Source organism: Emydura macquarii, unplaced genomic scaffold (assembly GCF_026122565.2).
Source record: "Emydura macquarii macquarii isolate MOO-44397 ecotype Brisbane River unplaced genomic scaffold, CSIRO-AGI_Emac_v2 contig_383, whole genome shotgun sequence".
In the NCBI taxonomy this organism is placed as follows: domain Eukaryota; kingdom Metazoa; phylum Chordata; order Testudines; family Chelidae; genus Emydura; species Emydura macquarii.
In genome coordinates this window covers 1,502,790-1,524,081 of record NW_027130520.1, presented here as the reverse complement: position 1 = coordinate 1,524,081, position 21,292 = coordinate 1,502,790, and the positions used below count along the sequence as shown (strand labels likewise).

The 21,292-nt window shown below is 39.2% G+C and overlaps 1 long non-coding RNA gene across 2 annotated transcripts in view; it reads left to right on the top strand.

The window, feature by feature from the left end:
- The first annotated feature begins 467 nt into the window (after window positions 1-467).
- LOC137145137 (uncharacterized) overlaps window positions 468-21,292 on the top strand; it is a 44,824-nt gene continuing 23,999 nt past the window's right edge. Inside the window, exons 1-2 of one of the 2 annotated variants that reach the window (XR_010917578.1) lie at window positions 468-521; window positions 6,994-7,157. This is a non-coding gene — a long non-coding RNA (uncharacterized lncRNA). Of the gene's footprint in view, window positions 522-6,705; window positions 6,838-6,993; window positions 7,158-21,292 lie in introns of those variants that run through there. The other variant, XR_010917577.1, reaches the window with a different exon arrangement.

Genomic DNA, 21,292 nt, shown 5'->3' with positions numbered 1-21,292 from the left:
GAAACAGCATCTAAATAGGATATCTTCTCTGGCTTTCTTTTCTTTCTCTGATGCTTTGTTTGTTTGTTTAATTTTGGTACTGAAACTTGAGGGTCAGATGCATCCTGGGGTGTAAGCAGTGCATAGACACTCACAGGAGGGAGTGGAGCTGGACTTGTGAAGAGTGTATTTGCACTGTAGGTTGTGTGCACCTGCATGGACAGGGTAGCAGAGGTGAGGTGGCCTCAGGGATAAGTTTGCACCACCTGTTTGCCCAGTTGCACAGATACAGTTTGTGCTTTCGGTAGATGCAAGCCAAATCCCCAGTGCAGATGTAGAGATTCTCCAGTTAGCCCTGCACTGGCTATTGAGCTAGCTGTTCTAGTACAAAAGAGACATCAGCTGAGGCAGGGAGCATACACACTATAAAGGCAGCCAATTGGAATCCAGAGGCACAAAAGCCAGCAAACAGAGTTGAAATCAGGGGAGTTTGACTTGAGAGCTGATGGAGAAGAGAGACAAGCTGTGATGTCTTAGTGGCAGTGAGTACTCTAGAGAGAGATCTAACTAGCTTGTTTCCAGTTTGCAAAGTCTGGTAGGGGCATTGTATTGTGAGAGAAGCAGAGCCTTTGATCACAGCTGAACCTTGATTAGGGAATGGGGCTTCCCTAATCAGCAGACCTATAAAGGCAGTCAACTGGCTTGTCAGCAGCCAGAAAACAGAGCTGAAAATAGGGGAGGGTGAGTTTGGAAGGAAAGTTTGGGAGAGAAGATGTATGGTGGTTTTGTTTTTTTGTGTGGGTGCATGCTTTTGTTTTTTATTGCCCTTTACAGGAGCCTGTGAAGGAAGGAATGCTATGATGGCCACAGAAGTAGCAGTGGTAGTGACTTGAGGAATGAAACAGACGATGCTGATGAGATATATATTATTCTGGAGAGGGTACCTGAGGAGTGCTTTGTTTGTATGAAGTGTCACCTGATATCTCTGATGGAAGAGATGATCTGAAGTTTGGAGATGCAGCTAGAAACAATGGTTGAATTTTGAAGGGGATTTGAGTGGATAATGGAGGGAAGGATAGAGGAGGCTGAAGGAAAGCCTTATGACTTGCAGAGGGAGACTGGACTAGAGAACTATGAGGGGGGACTGCTGGATGAAGAAAGTGGTCAGTGGAACTATGTGAACAAGGCAGAGGAAAAGACTGTCTAGCGAATGAGAAATATAGCGGGAGGAACTGGTTTATTGAGTTGGAAAATGGAGGAGTACAGCAGGCAGTAAAAGAAGATGGAAGAGTAAGGAAGAAAGAGTAGTATGGCTAGTCCTACAAGAAGAAAGCCAGAGTGCAGAGCCCCAGGAGGATAGAGGAAAAGTCACAGAAGACTGCCAATCAGAACAGACAACAAGAAGACTTGCAGTCAGAAAGACCAGCCTGGAGAAGGCTGGAGAATTGCATCAACACCAGGAAGAGTCAGGTCTGTCACTGAGGACTTTCTACTAACAAGAACATACAGGCCTATCACCAGAGCTGATCTGGAGAACAGAAGGATGTGCTTTCTGCCAGGAACTAAGATATGGGATGTGGACCTGAGTCTGAAGAAGAATCCATTGATTGCCCTTCATGTGGGAGTAAATGATACTGCTAGATTTTCACTGGGATTCATCAAGGAAGACTATGCCAGGCTGGGGAAGAGGCTTAAAGAAACGGAGATTCAGGTGCTCTTCAGTGGGATTCTACATTTCCCTAGAGGAGGAGAGTGAAGGCAAGACAAGATTATGATGATAAACAGATACCAGGGAGTGGTGCTATAAGGAGGTTTTTGGGATGCTCAACCACTGTGAGGCATTCACGGACAGAGGACTGTTCTCATGGGATGGACTCCCATGAGGCAGGGAAATAGACTTCTGGACTGGAGGGTGGCACAAATGATTAAAGATTTAAATTTGGGTGAGATAGTTGGGAGATGCTTATGTAATTTCCATGCCTGATTTTAATATTGGGTAGGAGGAAGATCAAGTAAAAGAGGATACAACAATGGTGAAAGGAACAACAGAGGATAGAAGAATGTAAAAAGAGGAAAGAGAGTGCCAATATGAGTGACAGTAACAGGCAATCCTGGCAGTAAAATGGTAGTACCTAATAGGGGAGGAATCTGGGTGAAGCCAAGCAGAAACAGCTAAAATGTTTGTACACCAATCCAAGGAGCCTGCGTAACAAAACAGAGGAACTGAAACTACTGGTGCAGGAAGTGAAACCAGATATTCTAGGGATAACAGAAACATAGTGGAACAGTAGTCATGACTGCAATACAGGTAATGAAGAATATGCTGTTTAGGAAAGAGAAGTAAAGGTGGTAGAGTAGCATTGTATATTAAGGATGAGATAGACAGTAAGGAAATAAGAAGTGATAGAATGGATAAAACAAAATCAGTTTTGGGCCAAAATCACTTTGGGAAAGAGAGGTAACAGAGGCTACATTAGGATAGTGCGTGGGGTCTGCTACAGACCACCAGAATCCAGTTTGGATATGGATAGACACCTCTAATATTTTAAATGAAATAAACAGTATCAGGAATTGTGTGGTTTTATGGGAGACTTTTTTTTTTTAACTTTCCAGATATAGGTTGGAGGACAAAGTGCTACTAATAGTGGTAGGGCTCATATATTCCTGGATGGAACTTTCTTCACCAAAAGGTCACTGAACCAGCAAGACTGATGCCATATTAGATCTATATTGGTAATTAGTGAGGACCTCATAGAAGAACTGGTTGTAGAGGACAGCCTTGGTTTGAGCTATCATGAGTTAATTCAGTTTAAACTAAATAGAAGGATAAACAAAAATAGGTCTGCATTTGGGTACTTGATTTTAAAGGGCAAAATTTAAAAAATTAAGGGAATTAGTTGCTAGGGATGGATTGCAGACCAAATTGGATGAACAAGCATCTAAAAAAGTTAAGAGAACGCAGAAAACCTACAAGGGATGGATCAGCAAGGAAAGCTACCTTTTTGGAAGTCAGAAAGTATACGCTTAAAACAAACAAAAGGAAGTACTTCTTCACACAATGTGCACTCAACCTGTGGAACTCATTGTCAGGGGATGTTGTGAAAGCAAAAACTAACTGGATTAAAAGTAGACTTATATACATTCATGGAGGGTAAGTCCACCAATGGCTATTAGCCAAGATGGTCAGGGATATAACCCCATGCTCTGGGTGTCCCTGAGCCTCTAAACTGCCAGATGTGGGGACTAGATGACAGGGGACAGATCACTTGATTGCCCTCTTCTGTTAATTCCTTTTGAAACATCTGCCATTGGATTGGCCACTGTTGAAAGACCAGATACTGAGCTAGATGGATCATTGGTCTGACCCAGTATGGCCTTATGAAGGAAAAAAGTGAGAACTGCCAAAAGCTAAGCAGAATTGGCCCTTGCAAAGGAAAGTAGTAATAGGTTCTTTAACCATATGCCTAAAAAGAAGTGGGACAACTAAGCACTGAGGATGGGGTAATGATTAAAGATCATCTAGATATGGCCCAACCTCTAAATGAATAGTTTGCCTCAGGTGTGTTTGTTTGTTTTTTAAATAAGGGTGATGTGGAACTTTGGGGGTGGGTAGTAGAAGGGTGGCTAATAGGAACAAGGATATGTCAGTAAAAATTACCACATCTGCGGTAGAAGCAAAATGCAAACAGTTTAAGGGGACCAAATCTGGGGGCCTGGATAATCTCTATCCAAGAATAGTAAATGAACTGGCACATAATTTAGCTGAGGTTAGTCCTTCTTTGAGCAGAGGTTTGGACTAGATGACCTCTTGACGTCCCATCCAACTCCATGATTCTATGCAATTGCAACCCCAATAAGCAAGGGTTTTTAATGAATCTGTAAACATGGGGATCATACCTTATGACTGAAGAACTGCAAATTTAGTACCTATATTAAAGAAAGGAGGTGGGAATTGATAAGGAAATTTACAGTGCTCTTAGGTTGACTTCAATTGTATGCAAGGTCTTAGAGCAAATTTTGAAAGAGAGAGTAGTTAAAGACCTGGAGGTAAATAATAACTGGGATGAAATACAATATGATTTTACAAAAGGTAGATCATGCCAGACCAGCCTGATTTCCTTCTTTCAGAAGATAACTGATTTTCTACACCTAGATTAGATCTACTGCATTTCCTGTGTGGATTTGTCAAGTATTTGATACAGTTCCACATGGGAAATTATTGGTTAAATTGGAGAAAATGGGGATTAATGAGAGAATCAAAAGTGAGTAAGGAACTGGCTTAAAGGGGGGACTACAACGGGGTTGAACTGTCAGGCAGGAGGAGATTACTAGTGCAGATCCTCAAGGATCAATCGTGGGACCAATCTTCATTAACATGTTCATTAATGATGTTGGCACAAAAAGTGAGAGTGTGCTAATAAAATCTGCAGATGATAAAAAGTTGATATTGCCGATATGGAATAGGACCAGAATATCATACAAGAAGATTTGGATGACCTTGAAGACTGAATTAATAGAAATGGGATGAAATTTCAAAGTGCAAGATCATGCACTGAAGACTAATAACAAGAATTTTTGCTGTAAGCTGGGGATGTATCAGTTGGACGGGGAGGAGGAGAAAGACCTCGCTGCATTGGTAGATCATAGGATGACTATGAACTAGCAATGTGATGTGGCTGTGAAAAACGGTAATGCAGTCCTAAGATGCATCAGGCAAGCTATTTCCATTAGAGATAGGAAAATGTTATTATCATTATACGAGGCACTGGTGAGACCTCATCTGGAATACTGTGTGCAATTCTGGTGTCCCATCTTTAAGAAAGTGAATTCAAAGTGGAACAGATGCAGAATATGGCTATAGGGCAGAGTAGGGGTTTTTCACCTTCCTCTGCAGTGTGGGCCCTGGATCATTTGCTGGTTTGAACTAGAGTAAGTAGTGGATTTGGTAGCCTGAGCAATTCTTCCAAGTTCTTCTCCTAGGCAGCAACTAAAAGTTAATGGAGAAGACTGAATTTGGTGAAATACACACAGAAACTTTAACACAGACAACTATAATTGATATTAATTGAGAAGATTAATATACACCAATTAAGAATAAGATATATACAGTAAAGTGGTTTACTGTATTATTCAGACTTACAATCCTGCAATGTGCATACTTACAATTTATGGAGATAATTAGACACAGAGATTGAAGGGAGCCCCTCAGAAGTGAGGTCCTGATTCAGTACACACCATCTGGGGTACTTAACAAACCTGAAGAAATGGGTGTGGTATTTTATGCTCTTCCTGATGGTAATAATACAGATATCTACTATATTTGATCCTTTACCCTGAGTCTAATAAAGTCAATTGTTGCCCCTATCCTTATGTGGCCTGTGGGGTGTTCATAATGAAGCAGCAAACATTAATATTCATGATTTACAGCTCTTATTTCTTAGACTGCATTTATGTATAGGAATTATCTTAAATATTGCATAGCAATCTGATTGCTAAAGCACCCCCAAATACCCTACGTGTGGAATCCTGTAGTGTACTGTACTTGTTTGTGGTCACTCATTTGTGTCTCAGAATGAGTGCAAAATATCTGACCCTAGGCCTATGCTATTCAGCTAAATCCCTGCCTTTAGTATAACTCCTTCTGCAAGGCCAGTATTAATACAACAAACCTTTAATCATAACAAGCCTAATAACAGTTATTTGTTCTCTAACTTGCTGCTACCACTTTCATAATTTCCATTAAACATTCTTAGCAAAGGAATTATATGCTACCCAAAACTATAAAACCTACAAGATCCAGTGAGGGGTCAAGAATTCTCTGTAAATTCTCTTTAAATCAAGATTTGAGGACTTCAGTAACTCAGCCAGAGGTTATAGGCCTACTATAGGAGAGGGTGGGTCAAGCTCTGTGGCCTACAATGCGCAGGATGTCAGACTAGATGTTTGTGATGGTCCCTTCTGACCTTAAAGTCTATGAGTCTATGTACAAGAAGTTAAGCCGCTGTAGTTATACCTTTACAATTCCCCATGGGGGGACACATTTTCTGGAATAAGAGTGGCTTTTTCTGGTTCATCTTAAATCACTTTAGAAGTGATTTAAGACAATGTGGAAAAAGGCCCTTTTATACTGGATAAGAGTGTCCATACAAGGAGTTATACCAATATAACTATAGCAGTTTAAATTCACTCCTTACCATATACTGGTATAACATCTTCCCATGTAGACAAGCCCAGAAACAGATAAGAAAGAAGAGGAAGGCAGGGTCATCAGTGTCACCACTGCCATTGACTGTATTTACATGCATGCAAGTGGGCAGCAGTAGTTTACATAATGCTAGGGCTAATAGTTATTATCCTAAGTCATACAGTACAGTCAAGCAGATCACGAAGGAAACAGCAGTGTCAACAATTATCAGGCACCCTCTGGCCACTGATCATGCCATTAAATTCCACCTTTGAACCCTGTTGAGACAATGTGTGGGTAAATCTACAATTACTATCTCTTCACTCTTCCATTTGCACCTTGCTAGTGAGCTGCCTTCACCCTGTTTCAGGACACCTGGCTCTCACAGCACAATTCTGGGCACAGCTCATGGGAGCAGGTGCTTTCAGAGCACAATGAAAGGTGCATTTGCTGATGTGCTACATTAGTCCCAATAGCTTAGCTCAGTGATTGATTCCTGATTGAGGATTCATGTGGGTGTCCCAAGGAGCTATACCTGCTCAAATCACCCAGTGACCATGATGGTGGAGGGAGGGTAGGAAGCTCCCTGCCTCTTCTCCTGAACATCTCAGGCCTGGAGACCAAATCTTTCCTTTTAGGAGTCCTACCATACATGGGTGGCAGTGCCCCCAGAGGCAAGAAGCTCATTTTAACTTTTTAAAATGTTTTATTCTTTTAGCTGTGTTTGGCTCACACCCAAGCCATGGTTCTGTCATAGTGGGAGCTGTATTCTGGTGCCCTGTTTACAAGATGAACTAACAGATTCATTCTCTCTCTCTCCTTCATGCTAGGAAACAGAAATGATAGATATGTGTCCCCCAAAGTCCAGAGGGATCAAACTCTCCTGGAATATACCCTCTGCCTGGGCCAGTTGCCTCTGATCCGTCTGCCTCACCTGTGGTAGTGATCCTGTAAAGGCCTGCACTGCTTCCAGGGAGACAAGCATCTCAGAAAGGTAAGAGTTTTCATTTATACATCCACAAAACCAAATCCACTGATCTAAGCACTTTCAGGTTTCGGGTTGGTTGAAATCCTGATCTGAATTTTGCATTATGAGCCCATGTCTAGTTCCTCTGAGTGATTTCCAAAAGATGATGTATTTTATTGTTTGCTAAACAGTCCAGTGAAAATGCACTAGTTTTGGCTTGTATGGGCTTTATTTAGAAATATTAATAAATTGGTAGGGCCTCTTTTTCTTTGATGAACTGAAGAGGTGTTTAGAGACTGTATTTAAAGGCCACACACAAGTGCTTTTCCTATTTGCATATCAATACCTAGCCTATTAGAAGCCAATAGAGTGAGGGTCTCACAGTACATACACTTTCACAGCTTGATGCTCAAGCTTCCTATGACATCCTTTCTTTAGCTTTCATGTCCTTGAATATAATACTGTGGTGCCTTGAAGCCTGGATAAACTCAGGCCTTTAAATGCTCAGATGTGCACTCAATCTGTGGAGCTCGCAGCTGCTCCACTCTTCTGATAACACGAGTAAGCGAAATTAGTAAATATAATAAAGACTCAAGGTTCATTTATTAAATACCCCACCCTGTGAAAATGAGTAGTGTCAGGGACAGAAAAGAAATATGAAAACAGGCTAATAATAACATGTTCACCTTACACCTCCTGCTTAACCCAAATGTTATATTAAAGGGGCAAATTAAGAGTTTGTCTGAATCATTATACACAGTTAAAAGCCAGGAATGAGACTTTAGATTACATCTTCTATTAGTAGCATCAGCATTATCTCCCTTAAGATAGAAAGTAATAAATATTTTATTACAAAAATCTGACCTGTTTAACTTATTCATTATTATTTATTATTGATTATTTTCATAGTGCAAAGAAGTCCTAGGGTGCTTTACAAACAGAGAAAGACATGTCCTCCTCTGCCTTATCTATTTTTACTTTGCATTTACAATCTATCATAGATAAGAGAAGTCCAAAAAAAAAAAAATTGACAATTCACATAAGGGAAGTGTCTGTAGAGATCATTTGTGATATATGTGATTTGGAAGGCTTCCTGAAAGAAGTGAGTTTCAAGGCGATTTAAAGAACAGAGAGAAAGCAGTAGGTGAATATGAAGTACAAAGCAGTTCTTTGTGTAGTGGGCTGCAGGAATGAAGGTGCAAGAAAGATATGAAGATGTAATGCCGACCCACACAGGGGGGTTAGCAATGGAGATCAAATCTGGGACCTCTGGAGCTTAATTCCTGAGCCTCTACTGCCTAAGCTAAAAGACACCTCTCTCTTAGCCAAGGCTGTAGCAGGCTCATCAAGCTCTACCTGTCCTAGCCACCACTAGAGGGGACAAAATGCCATTCTGAGCAGGCAGGGATTACAAAGGCAACAGTAAAGAAAGGATTGGGAGCACCATAGTGAGCAAGAGCAGTGCCAAGATGAAGTGAGAGCATAGTTGGTAAGGGGTACAGTTGTGTAGGAAATAACTTGAGGATGAAGACAAACAATTTTGACTTAATGTGGTAAGAAACAAGGTGTCACTAATTCATGGAGGAAGTTAGATGACTTCAGTAGTGATTATTTTGGATATATTGGAATGACAGAAGTGAAAGATTGGGCAGCCAGAGAGGAGAGAGCTCTGGCAATAAAGGCCCTTTGCAGTTCAGTGCATTATGTGGAGTAGTCATCGCTGCACTTGGTAGGCTGACAGCATAATGGAAGTGATCCTCTGCAGACTCCCAAAGGGACAAGCAAAGGGTATCTTTGTGAGACTGCACACACAAAGGAATGACTTAAGATGCTAAGAAAACTGAAAGGTGAATATGGATAAGTGCAATCCTAGAACCTACTCATGTTCCCGTTGAAGTTAGTGGTAAAATTCATGTTGACTTTAATGGGAGGGAGCAGTCCTGTGTTGTAATATGGTCAAACAATAAAAAGAAGCCATAACATTTTACATGAAAGAAAGTTTCTAACATCAATTACACACATCAAACTTAACAGACTGATACTTGTAGTTATTATTTATTATTATTAAATTGCAGTAACGGCTAGAGTGTGGACACTGTAGGTGTGAACTAAAAGGTATTCAGTATGTGTTAACGCAGTTCTGTTTAAAGAGGACTATGTTAATGTGAATTAGGTACCTTTTGAGTTTGTGCCTGCAGTGTCCACATGGGGCGCTACAGAGCAGCACGCTAGTATATGTTGTATTTTGCGCATCTGTAGTATGAACTGCAGGGCCTAAGAAAACAGGCTATGGACACAGTGATCTGTAAAGAGAGAGGAGAATGTGAAAAAATTTGCGGATTTAAAGAGTAAATTCATTCCCCCCCCCCCCCCCCCCCATACTTTTTTCTTATGTGTAAGTCAGTGATCAAAATGTAATTATGGTTTGGGCACAATTGAATACAGCCTTCCCAGCTCAGTAAAATTAACTGAACAGCTAATGTAATGAATATCAATTCTCCAGTGTGTCTTTGGTAAAATTAAAGATTCATAGTTAATTTGAACAGCTTTATTAATTTGCTATACATGTTATTTTGTGACTATAATAAACATTGCAGGCCAAATTCTGCTCTGTTACACTGGTGTTAATGTAGTTCCTCGTTTCACTGACTTTTGTGGAACTACTCTGGACTGACTTTGCCATACCCAGGAGCAGAATTGGGCCCCTTAGCTGCCCTTATCCTATGAATTTATTTTGGATTCAGTCCAGTCAAGTGAAGAAGCAGACTGAGGAAGTCCTGCTCTGTGAAATACGATAGGGGTTCTGGAGCTGTTCTTGAATATCAGATGCCCAAACTGTTTACCAAAATCACTGATTTGGACTACTTTCCTCTGTATCAGACTCTAAGGTCTTTTGAAGACAGGGAAGTGTGTTTAATGTAATAAGTGCAAATAAATTGTAAATAAGAGAAGCTGTATAAAGTGAACTTTTTTTTTTAACATTGATTGAAGATCACAAGAACCATCTGGTAAGTTGAATAAATCAGAGTGATTTTTATGTAGAGTATATAGAATAATAAAAAATGGAATACTGGAAAATAAATGCTTGAATTGGATTGGCTTATGTACCAGGCAGTATCCCTCAATACATGATGTAGCTTAATGTGTAATCTTACTTATGCACACTGAAACATAGCAATCTGTACTACTACTATAAAGGTAATTTAAAAAAAAAAAAAGGAAGAACTGCAGAATAGTGCTTGGGAATAATGATCAGATGAGGTGGAAACTTACAAAAGTGAAGTAATGTACAAATGTGCATCTGGAGTATAACAACATGCACTTTTGTTTAAGAATATGCTCACTTCCAAAAAAAACCTCATTGAACAAGTAAATTACATTTAGATATTTTTTTCCCCTAATTTTTTTAAAAAGGAAATTAAATTTTAAAAAGCATCACGTTATTGCATCATTAGGATTGCAAGATCACAGCCTCAAAAGTAAGGAAAACCTAAAAGTTTAAAGTTGCTTCATCAAATGTATTCAGTCACACTGTATATTTCTTTTCCCATTGTTTGACTATAAAATATAAAGTACTGCTCACTGTTATTAACATAGGCCCCCATCTGGTAAAGGTATGTGTCCATCTTTACACACTGTGAATTGTCCTATTAAAAATGTTTTGATTGGACAAATAGGTTGGAAGTCAGTTTTTCTACCTTTCTTGGATGAGTGGAACTTGTTGACTAAAATTTCCAGTGTAATTACACATCATTAGGTATTCAAAATGAGCTTTCAGAAAATATTCATCATCTATAACTTAAAATTCACCATTCTGATGAACATTCCTGCTAATAAACTTATTTGCTATAATACTGTTGGAAGTAGAGCTCAAGAGGTGTGATCAAAACTGAAACAAATTGAAGAGTTTTTTAATAAATATTCACAGATAATTTCAACATATTCAACCAGTTATAACCATAGAAACATAAGAGGAATTGCCATGCTGCTTCAGACCAGACGTCCATCTAGTATAGGGTCTGTGGCCTGTACTGGAGATTTCAGAGGCACAAGAAATCATGTAATGTAATTTTGTAATAAACTAACAATAGGGAAAGTTTCTTCCTATGCCAGAGCAGTTAGTGGCTGCCTTGTGGCCCGAAGCATGAGGGTTTGTCTCTCAGGATAAAAAAAATGTATCTAATGTAATTGAGGATATTTTCATTTTCCATAGAATTGCTTAATCTTCATTTTTGAATCCTGCTAAGCTCTTGGCCTCAGTGATAAGAAAATAATGTATAAGTATCCTAGACTATATTTTCCCCTTTCTTCTCTTCTGAGTATTATTAGTAGATCTAGCCATGGGCAGTGGTTTCTACATGTGGGCAACCCTCAAGGACAGTCCGTGTTTAACATGTTATAAATTAAAAGAATAAAGTAAAATAATACACTCATGGCTATAGTATAGGTCTCTACTTAAACATTTGTGTCTATCATGTTCGTTACAAGACTGTTCCAGAGCCCACTGAAGTCAATGGAAAGATTCTCTTTGACTACAGTGGACTTTAAAACAGGCCACAGAAGAGTAACAAACAGTAGGTTTATTCAACAATGTATACACCATTTGCTTCTAAATCTCAGATCCTTTTTCTGAGTGATGGTCACAGAATATACAATCTAGTAATAGATATCTATCTGATCAATATGTATTGTAACACGTTGCAGTAACAGCTGTAGCGTTTTCTAGCATATGGCATGCCTCTCATGCACACCACTGCAGGATGGGGGCCTGGAGGTAAAGCAAAGGTGGGAACAAGACCTGGGATATCAGTGAGGGTTTTCCCTTCGTTCTCTCCTCGTACGGTTGAATCTCTCACTTAGTTTTCAGTCAGTTTTAAGCTGGCCAGCATCACTTCCTTTTCCTCCTCATTTACAATGTCCCTTATTTGAGACTTTGATATGGACCATGGCCATTCAGGAAAGGCCTTAATGAAGCACTGCTTGGTTTAGAGAATTGGTAATAGGGCTCCCTGAGGGTTAATCATGAAAATCATCATCAAAATTGGTTCACTTTTTTGGCAGTTTCAGCAGAAAGCCCTATATCAGTGTTGAGGTGTGTTAGTGGGTTGGTGTGGGAAGTTTGCATTCAATGCCCAAGGATTTCTGTCTACAGGGCTGTGTAATCCAGAACCAAGCACTCAATACATGCAGTAGGGGAAAGATGGGCAGGGGGAGCCTGAAAGAAAAAATTAGTCACAGTATCAGAGAACTAAAATAGCGATTTAAAATGATGGAAAATGGGCTAAAAGCATTCAAGAACTATGGCTTCTCTGTGCCAATCTGATTAGCTAAAGAGAGAATATTACAAAGATTTCATATATTTTAAGACCAGAGATACACCCAACTGCAACAAACTTTGTGAGTGGGGCAACATGGAGGGTGGCAGACAAAACTCTGTAGCTCACAGCTTTTTGGCCATTATCACATAACAAACTACAAGTTAAGCAAATGCTGCCTTTATTTTATGTGTTCAAATGATAATTGTGCACATGCAAGCTTCTCTTGCTTTTGATTCCATGATGATGGGTGACTGTATAAAATCTTAAGATAGACTGTGACCACTTTTCAGCTTGTAACCTTTCTGTTCAGGATAGCTTTTGGGCTCTTTTTCTTTTCTACGGGGTAGCTGTCTTCCATTTCCTTTGATTATCTATTTTATTTGAAAAGCCAGGAGAAAAACATTTAAACACAAAATAATTGGTTATGTTGTCCCTATAACTAAACACATCTCTATGAAGCTAGATTGCTGCATGCTATTTTGGAAAGACCGGAACAGACTGTATTCCTCTAAAGAGTGACTCAGGTGGGGTGGATCAGCTCATTAGGAGCTCAGAGGAAAAAAAAACCTTAGTTCTTTTTTACTCACTTTGATTGGTTTCTCTTGTGGATATGTTCTGTTCAGGATATGAACAAATAATGAAAGGACTCATGAGTCTTACCAATATTTGCACTATATTTTGTGTGTGGACACTCTGGAAGCTTCCTTAGAGTCATGGTATTGGGCTGAATATATTCATTGTGGAACTTCACTGACTACCTACATAATCTACAAACACTTATCATATATAGTGCATTTTGCTTATTGGGCTCCTTGAGTGAGGTATTTGGTTATCTCAAGATAGCATTTAAGGGACTGAACATTTGCATGTTCTCTCAATTAATGTTTTGCACATTCTTACTAATAGAGAGGAGGTTTTTGAGTTGGAACCACATTTTATACATACCAATAACAGTTTGTCTTATATTGTACTGCATATACAAACAGCTGTTCACAAATATTGGTGAATGGATACAGTCCAGTGGGTATACTGATTATTCACTTATCCAGCAGGATTACACTGTACAGAGCAGCATTTAGACCTCAATTTTGTATTCAACCAACCAAATTATACAATTAGCTTTATGCAATAAATCAGAACAGCAACACATGCAATCAAATGGTGCCAGATGAATGACATAATTCTTATGCACTTAATAAGATTATGCAATAAAATTATATGCATTTATGTGGTGTGTACCTTTCATAATGTATACCTATAAGTTTGGGAGCTCTGTGTAACTCAAAAGCTTTGTCTCTCTCACCAGCAGAAGTTGGTCCAACAAGATATTACCTCACCCACCTTTTCTCTCTATAGTTCTGACTGTATTATAGGTTGATCTAGCAGTAATGCCTCTAGTGGAAGGTACCTAATACTTTCCCTTATATGACCTTGTTTTCAGTTGCTTCAACTTAACTTTTTAAGCTGATATTTTCCATGCCGAATGTCTGTGTCGGTCTGAATTTTTGTTTATTATTTCATGACAATGGTTCAGAGATCCTGCAGAAGATGGTTAGGGATAAATATAATATTTTGCCAGTGTTTTAAAAACTCTTACGGGTTTCCTTGGGACATTTAGCACCTCCATACTTTGGACCAGGGACTTGAAATTTGGCAATGGCAGTTACTGGGGGGCCGTGGTGGTGCTAGCCCATCAGGGGCCCTAAGCAGGAATATTTTTGGGGCCCTCTCCACACAATACTAAAACAGGCAAGTTCTTATGAAAATAATAACAATTAAAAGCTAACGGGGGCTGCCTTGAGCGCTCAGGGCCCTAAGCAATTGCTTAGTCTGTTTACGCCTAGTGCTGGTCTGCCCAGTGGCAGCCTTTTTACAGCCCCTGTGAACATCCATCCAGATCTGGCAGTTATACATCTCTGAAAATCACTTTTTGCACATCTTCGGGAGAACGTGTTATGAATTGAGCCACTGTAATCTCCAAGCATTGAGCTGCACTGAGCATGCTCCAGCCCAACCCTGCAGTGTTTTAAGCAGGAGTTTTCTTCTTCTTCTGGCTGCTAGAGCCTGCTGTGAATCAGACCCTGAACTGAGAGCAGGGAAATAATATCTCTTCTGCTCTGAATGCGCCCCCCCCCCCCCCCCATACCCCTTCTTGCTGGTATGAAGGAAAAGGAGGAAGTATAGAGCCATAGATTTTTTTGAGATGTGCTGAGCCCTCATAGTGCTGAAGCTGGGGCGTGGACAGGAATACAAATTTGGCTGCTTTTGGAGGGCAACTTTCTATTGTCTCCTTAGCTGAAGGAGCTGGCTTCCCACCCCTTACCACGGCCCTGGGCCTGGAGGATCTGGCTCTCACCTCATGGCCAATGATGTGGTTCTCTCACCTCACCCCCCCCCCCGCCCCCCCGGGGCTAGAGGAGCTGTCATCTCCCATCCTGGCCCAGGGCAGGAGGAGCTTGTTCTCCTCACCCTAGTACTGGAGAAGTTCTGTGCCTCTGCTGATTGAGGGGGCCGTGCCGCTGCTGGCCGCCCCTTGGGCACGCCCCTGAGCTGAAATTACTGGGAGCTGTGCTTTAAATATATAAAGATTAAGATTTATTAAGATTACAACCAGTTCTTCTGAGAAAATGAGTCAAAATAACTTCTTCCTGGTCATGTGAAGTAGACTCTAACTCAGGGAACCAGTGTCAATACTATGTGACTTGTGTAATAGATCATATTTAACCATGATGGTGCAACATTTTAAAAAATAATGCAAACATTTGCCACAAATTTTTTGCAGCCATCATAACCATGAAAAAATTGTGCAAAATTTTGTTGAACAGCTTAAAATTTTCTACAATTGTCTTGTATCACAAATTTAAAACCAGCACAGTTTTTACTGGAAAAACAATTGGCTTACAAATATTTTGCCCAGTTTAGTTTTTAATTTTGAAATGTATATTCACATTGACCTCTCAGATCAGTAGGATATATGTAGCCTGTTCTGGATCTAGTTTTTATTTATTTCCCTTTTGCTATACCTTTGCATCCTCCAATACTTTCAATAGCTTTTTTCCCCCTAAGATGAGAGTGGGGAGAGATGGACATACATGGACTACATGTTACTAAGGATTCACTTCAAAATCTGTTAATCTTAGTACAAGCATGACATTAATAGCTTTAGCTATCTCAGCACTGTATTGGTTCACCTTATGGAAATATATGAAATGAGACATAGCACACCAAGGTCACATCAGGGGCAATCAGTGAGTGAAAACAGATGCTAATATTTTCAGATTCAACATGGATAAACTAGTCAGAATCAATAGTTTGGTTCTGGATTCTAAAATGCCCTCAGTGAAAGTAATGCAACATGGATGGTCAGTGAGATGGAATTATTAAAAGATAGGGTGGAGCCAAGCTTAGCCATATGGTGAATGCCATAACCGGGGCAGACCTGTCACGGCCAGGCAAGCTGGGAAAGCAGGCGAAAAGAAATTGTCCTGAAAGAACAACATGCATCCCGCCATGAAGAAATGAGGACAGAGGGCTGTGGGCAATGCATTGTCCAGTGACTGACACTTGCACTGATAAGAGACAACATTGGAAGTTGAGCTATGGCTATGCAAAGTTGATTAGGGTGGATGGGACCCTTCATCATGCCTGAAAAAATCACCACAATGTAAAACACTCACTTCCAATATGCCTAATAAAACAGTATGTTATGCATGCAAGTGAGATGAGTAATATCTATCAGCAAAATAGCTGCATAACCAGCCACAATCAAAGTCCCTCCTACTGACAAAAGATGTTAAGATATTCAGGTAGCTACAAGCACAACGGGGCATCGAGTCTCAGTATGGAACTTAACTCATCTTTTTTGGTTAGACTTTCAATAAGAAAATTGACCTTAAGAAATTCAATAACTTTTAAAAAACACAAAAATAAAATGATTTATACTTGCAGTTTAAGTACTATAGCCAACAAAATTATTCAGCTGAAATTTCATCAGCTAACAAAACTAAACCTCAATAGTGAAAACACTTAAGTGCCTTTGTTGGGATTATTTACGTGAACAAAATCAGTTGAGTACGTGCATCACCAGGCCCTCAATCAGCACAATTAATCAGTTATAGCCAGTTTTAACCCTCTTAAACATTTTCCATTTCACTTTGTGATACTATATTACAATACTATATGCTAATTTAGTTGCTTCATTTTCTTTGTTAGTAACCAGTAATATTCTTGAATTTTGTTCTGAATTTTTGAAAGCACAGTGACACACGTACAATGAGTCTGGTAGACTTAGTCTAGTTCCTAGAGAACAGATGTCCATGTCAAAAGACAGACAAACAAAACTGGCAATTTTGGCACCACTGAACAGTCTCAGCAGAAAGGCCAAGAATTGAATATTATGTCTCTTAAATTTTATTGTAAATCAAATATGCCTTCATAATGAACTTCAGTGACTTTAATTGTATCAGGATAATAACAAGAAAGTACAATAAAAATTAAGCAAATTAGCCCAGTGGGAAAGATCTCATGCTGAAAAGCTACATCCAACAGGACCTCACTTTCAGCTTCAGTTTCTGGCAGGCAGCTGACAAGTCTTCTTTTTTAGGTCAGTCAGCCCAGGATGATCTTAAAGGTGCAGTAGCCCCTCACAACTTCCACACTTCTTGAACCTGCAAATCCCACAAATGTGTAGCAGGGAATGAATCCCCTTTTCATATGGTTCTTCTAGAACTGGGCACACTAGTGGACAATCTTGTACTTCTCCAGACTGCGTTCTGTGGATAGAGAACTAAATAAGGGATGTCAATTTTTGTTATATGTAATCATGCTGCTTATCAATTTTTCTGAGAATATAAATTGAATAGTCCAATAGGTACCATTTGACCCAACACGAGACCTTTGATAAATTAATATTTTTGTTCAGAATCTCACATGAAAATGTTCACTATTTAATTGTGTGTGTGGTTTTTTTTTTTTTTTTGGGGGGGGGGGGGGGTTTGCAGCTTTATTTTAACTTAATTTGTGATTTTGGTAAAATGATTATTTTCTTCATGAAAAATGTTTAAGGTGAATATTTTTTTTGGTGAAACTCTTATTGCTCAAAAATGGACCATCTATCACCTATTTTTGATAGCAAATGCAGTTTTCCTTTCAAACTGGAAAACTGAAACAGATTTAGTTTATTGTTAGGTCCAAAATGAAACATGAAAAACATTGAATTTCCAAGGGCACAAGTGGGGTAGGGTAATATTTTTAATTGGGCTAACTTCTGTTGGTGGAAGAGACATGCTTTCATACTTCACAGATCTTGTCTTCAGGGCTGGCAAACCTGAAGCTTGTTTCTTCCATCAAAAGAAGCTGGTCAAATTAAAGATAGACAAGGTGGGTGAGGTACTTTCTCATAGCCTGTGACCAATATAGCTTCAAAAACACTGCAAACAACAATTGAATTTCCAGTCATAGGAAATTTTACACATCCTCAACTCAAGACCTCAAAACAAAAAAATAAAAAAAAAAGTGAGGGTAGCCCAGAGAGAGAGAGAGAGAGATAAGCCCCAACTCAAATAACCATAGAAAAGTGAAGAGGTTTTCTAAGAAGCGAGAAATAATGTCATGGCAATAAGGGCTTGTGCTGTGAACACCAGTGAATTGTAGAATTCCATTTTTTGTTATGTACCCTGAGAAAAGAAATAAACTTTGGCAGTTGCTACCTTTTTCTCCATCTCCTGTATGTTTTTATAAAATAAAGATCACACTTTCCTGAATCCTTTTATCTACTTTGAAGTCCAGGAATAACTTTTTTGAAATGCCATTTTCATATGAGTGAAGTTCTTCTCTAATGTGTCTCACTTATCAGTATGGACTATGCTGTGCAAGAAGCAGCTGAGGGAAAGAGCCTTTGTATTCTGACTTCTTAAAAATGGCTAAAAGACAGGAAGGTGCAAAATTCCTATCACATCGATTACAGTTCTATTTTGACCAACTCTGATGCATGATTTCTGGATTCTGCCTTTTCAATTGCAAGTGAAGCCTGTAATGCACTACCATTGTAACGCAAATTCCTTATCTCATTATGCTTTTTACACTCCCTCCTCCCCCATCAGGTAGACACAGAATGGCAAATATCAAGAAAAACTTAACATTTTACTTTTGCTCAGGTTTTTTGTATATCAGTCTGAAACACTGATGCAGCAAAGTTGCCTTGTTGACTGAATTCACAGCTGTTGTGAGATAACCATCTCTTTGTGTACATAGAGTGTATGTATGATATTATTCCTGAACATATTTACAGTAGGAGAGAATTTATTTTCCAGTGCTTCTGGGTTAATTAGTTTCTAGTTAATTACATTTTAACATCCATAGTGCATATGCTCTAGCTATTCTTGATGCCAGTTAACACTTAGTAGCCAATATAATCAAGGGGTCTAAACACTGATATAAAATATATCCTTTAATGATAATTATTAATAAGAGTAATAAACTAGAATTATGAATTTTGTCTTCTTGACCATAAAATGACTTTGAACATGTAAATAAACAGGTCCAATTTGCTTTGAGTATCATTTTGCTATTCTTTCTGTTTCCTTCCCAGAATCTACTACTTTGCCTAAGGAGACTTGGAGTTGCAAATACAACAGAATGTGTGTGGAAGGGGTTGGGTGGTGGTCACAGTTTTGGAAGGACAAATGAAGGCTTTCAGACTCAGAGGTGCTGTTCAGGGTAGGGTGACCAGATGTCCCAATTTTATAGGAACAGTCCTGATATTTGGGGCGTTGTCTTATATGGGCTCCTATTACCCCCCACTACACTCCCATCCCAATTTTTCACAACTGCTATCTGGTCACCCTAGTTCAGAGATGGGGAAATACATAGAGAAATCCGAGCACATTTCCTGGGATACTGGTCTATCCCTAAACAAAATTATTTTTGTGTGGCTTTGGAAGTGAGACTAAACTGAATTAAGAAATGCCAGGGGAATTTCACAAGTGTAGTAGGCAGGTTTGTTTCTTGTTGATAGCAATAATTAATGCAGTTTAGGTTATTAAAGCAATGGAAATCCTTTTATGTAGAGTTTTAAGTCTATTAAAAATAAGTTGCATGAAATTACAAAACTGATGAGTGATAGATTTGTGAGTGTTTTACCTACTGACTATAATACTTTCATTTTTAGACACTCCCTCCATATACTTTAAACACTGTTTTCTTTGTAAAATAGACCAAATGTCAGGAACCATATGCACCTATACTGTGCATGTAATGGCCAAATCCTGTCCTGTGCCAGATAGGTACAGTAGGGAAGCCGTGTTACAAAGGCACATCAGGAAAGGGTTAGCTTTTCTGAGCTGTAAGCTGGCAGTGTCATTAATGTGCTTGTTGGTGCCCTAAGGTGGTGAGGTGTATTACTTTGTGTGTGGTTATTCCCCTTTCTCTTTCTGAATGTATGTTGTCATCAGTGACTGGTGCACGATGTTCCTTTTTAAAGTATAGTAAAGGTCCTCTCAGAGCACGTGATCCCCTAAAGTGCCATTAGCTGCCATGGTCTGCACTGGCATTTTTCTCCTATCTAGTGGATTAAGGGATGTTCCTCTTTTGTACTTGTGCCAAGAAATGGATGGCTAGCAGAGAGATGCTAACTGCTTCAAAGGCTGATAGTGCACTGCTCAAAGTCTGCTTGACTCTGCAGTGGTAAGCAACTGATCAAAAACTAGTTTGATTTGAGATGATCTTTCACTGACAGTGTCGTGCTTTCACAGAGATGGCAATGGTGTTGAAACCTCCAAAATACACATGGTTGCTTTTCATATATGATATCCCATGATGTGTGTGTATATAATCTGCTTATACAACACCAGAAAACTGATAGATATTATGTGGAAAAATATCTGTCTAACAGATGTAAAACTGCATTGTGTGGGTATATTTTTAACGGGGAAAAATTACAAACTGGCAGCAATGAAGTGCTTAGTGCAAGATTTCACTTCTCAGCTATACAGTTATTACATTTCAGTCTGAGGCAGTAGGAAGATTCTACTGATCCTAAGCTAACAAATGTTGAAAAGGAAATGGCTCTCATTTTCTTTAAAGCAGGTGGTTATTGTTTTAAATTATGAGGGATTCAAACCTGACCATGATCCAAGATGTATCATATAGCCCAGGTCCCCAGCTCCACAGTAAGAAGCCAGACACCCAAATATTTGATCAGAACATATATAAATCTTCCAGTTTTTCTGGCATAGGCTGAATTGGGGATGACAATATGGATTACAATGTTCTTTCAAAATCAAAGAGGTCCTTTTTTTCTGGAGGAAGAAAAACCTATTCAATCAGAAAGATCCAACCTGTCTCTGGCAAAACAGAAAAATTCCACTGAGATCCAAATTAAAAATAAAACAAACAAAGAAGAGGGCAATTCACAGGAGTGTAGGGACCCTGCCTCTTGTACAGTTTTACTGTTTGTGTCTATATGAGTCTTGTATCTTGTCTGTTATTGTTCATCAAAATCAACCAGCAACAGGGAATATTAAAGGGGAGAAAGAAGGGAGAAGAAAGAGTGGGGGGAAGCTCTTATGCATATAGGAAAAGGGAGGCTGAGGAATATTGCTATTTAGGGCACACTTAGTACTATTTTTAATTATTATAGTCCTTAAGTGTGATGGTGATGGTACCATAATTAGAATTTTAGGGCCATTGACTTCAGCGGAGCTATATTGATTTGCACCAGCTAAGGTTCTGAGCCTTCTAAAATAACACTTCTAGGAATTGTCTTCCTTTTTAGTGTGATTTCCATTTAATAATAATCCTGTAAGGGGGGAAACTTCCTATATAACAGGAAGAATTTTAAAAGGG